This window comes from Corticium candelabrum, chromosome 13, assembly GCF_963422355.1.
Source record: "Corticium candelabrum chromosome 13, ooCorCand1.1, whole genome shotgun sequence".
In the NCBI taxonomy this organism is placed as follows: domain Eukaryota; kingdom Metazoa; phylum Porifera; class Homoscleromorpha; order Homosclerophorida; family Plakinidae; genus Corticium; species Corticium candelabrum.
The window spans coordinates 5664040-5666405 of NC_085097.1; positions in this window are offsets into that span (position 1 = coordinate 5664040).

The window sequence follows — 2366 nt, forward strand, 5'->3', positions numbered from 1 at the left end:
ACGTGCCTGCTCGTAACCAATGCTCAAAACTTTTGTTTTCTTGATGCTGATTTTCATTCTCCATTTACAGCAGGACTCATGTAGACTGTCTACTAACTTTTGTAGTTCACCCGAGGTCTTTCCAATTAAAGCTAAATCATCAGCATACATAGCAGCTTTAATGACACTAGTTCCTTGAGCTTTGATTCTGTAGTTCATGTAGAGACTTCCCTCTTTCCTGTATTCAATTTCTACTCCGCCAACTTTAGCTTTGTTTAGTGCTTCGCATACAATCTTGTCCATGACGAGATTAAATAATACAGGAGACATAATAATAGTTTGCGGGGATTAACTGTAATGATTTGTTTTAGTGTGTGTGTGTGCGTGTGCGTGTGCGTGTACGTGTGCGTGTGTGCGTGCGTGCATACGTGCGTGTGTGTGTGTGTGTGTGTGTGTGTGTGTGTGTGTGTGTGTGTGTGTGTGTGTAGTATTGTTACGCCCTCAAGTATACTGTCTCTAGATAGAACTAATAGAAATGTGAGGTTGTGCTTCGAATTAAAATACGCTAAAGATTTATATTTTTACTTACAATTTTTAGGCCCTGTTCATCTTTATTGCAATTACTTTATTTTTCCCCAGTAAATTACTTTGTATTTATCCCAGTAAACATTTTTTACTGAGATTCCTTCGTTCAAATCGGACTGTGAAGAATCTTTCGTCCCAATGGGATTTTGTTATGTTTTTCGTCTTTGGCTGAGATGTTGAACTTTCTGAATGAAATAGATACACTTCGCTCACTTTAATTAAATACACATGCAGTCTGCAAAGTCTACGCCATTTCCAGATCAAATTCGTTCTTAGTCATTTCAAATTACTAGTACATAATTACATGCCCAATTATGAAAGAAAATTGCTAACTAAGAAGATAATTACATCAACTTTGGATCCATGCATGCATTGCTTGTTGTTCGTTGCTTTAGTCAAAGTCACTGGCCAATTAACCGTTATGTAATATGTACGGTTTTTGAAATTTGGAATATGCTTAATTTTACAATGTACGTCTGCTGAGCCGATAATTATGGGAAGTGGTATAGTGATCTTTGACAATGTTACTGTAGAAATGAGGCTATTAGGTACAGGACCTTCTCTCCGGGCGTCGCACTAGTCTCGCGTAGCCAGACCCCTTTCTGCCGCGTCACTTCCGGGCGAAGACTTCGTCGCTTCCCACGACCATTGTCTGTTTTGCGTGTTTGGCAGTAATATATAACAACCTTTTCTGATCTCTGTCGTGTCGTTACTCTGTTGCATCAGTGATGAGACAATATTGGGAGTGGAAATACGTAAACCGTGGGAACAATTACATAGATACGCAGTAGGCTAGGTGCGTTCGATTCTGTGTGGTGCGTATAGATCAGATGGAGTGGTTCTTATCTCCTGAATACTTCCTACGTACGTGCATGAGTACTGGGTGCACTTTTGATGCTTTTGCGTTTGCTGATCGCTGATCGACCGCGTGTGGCTATGTGCACGGTTCTCTAAAAATTTCGTTTTAATTAATTGTCGTGTTAACTAGCGACGATTCTAACCGTGTGCTCGGTGTAAAGTCGATGCGTACGAGAAGTACGGTACATGACTTTCTTTCTCGTACTGATTGGGGCTGTGTTGCCAGCGCAGACACGCTATAGTATGTACATTGTATTATTATTTATAGAGTTATACCAGCCACGTCAGCTATGAGCTAAATGCATGTAACTAACTAACGGCAGATCATATGGTGATCTACAAAGGCATGTACCTTCTTCTTCTGGTCGGTTCTTTTCGGTGTTCCTGTGTGTCTAGAGCGACTGCATTCAGATAGCGCATAAAACAAAAATAAGAAAATAAAGGATACCGGCAAATCGCCATAGGGCAGGCCAGATCTTGGGTTCCAGCGGCGTCCGCTTCAAACTTTTTTAAAGGCCTGTCCACACTGGCAACTGGACCGATCGCGATCCAGTCGCAACGCTGTCCACACTTGCAGCTCCGATCGCGATCCGTCCGATCCACATCGCGAGGTGGTTTCGATCGCGAATCGATCTCGATCGGTTAAATCCAATTAGAAATAGTGGGCGTTGCCTTCACGTCTAGCGCTCCTCACTCGTCTTTGAGGAGTTGGATACGACGCAGTTGGATACGGCGTCGCTGTATCAACGCTTTCCACAAGCAACGAAGCCACACATACACATCGGTCGTCAGTCACGTGATATCGAAATTATCGTTTTCGAAGTGCAGTGTGGACGCTCGCTAGCGATCGATCGGATCGCAATCAGCAGGATCACGATCAGCAGGATCACGATCGAATTCTGGTCTAGTGTGGACAGGTCTTAGGCTTTCTTTTAGCTTTTGTT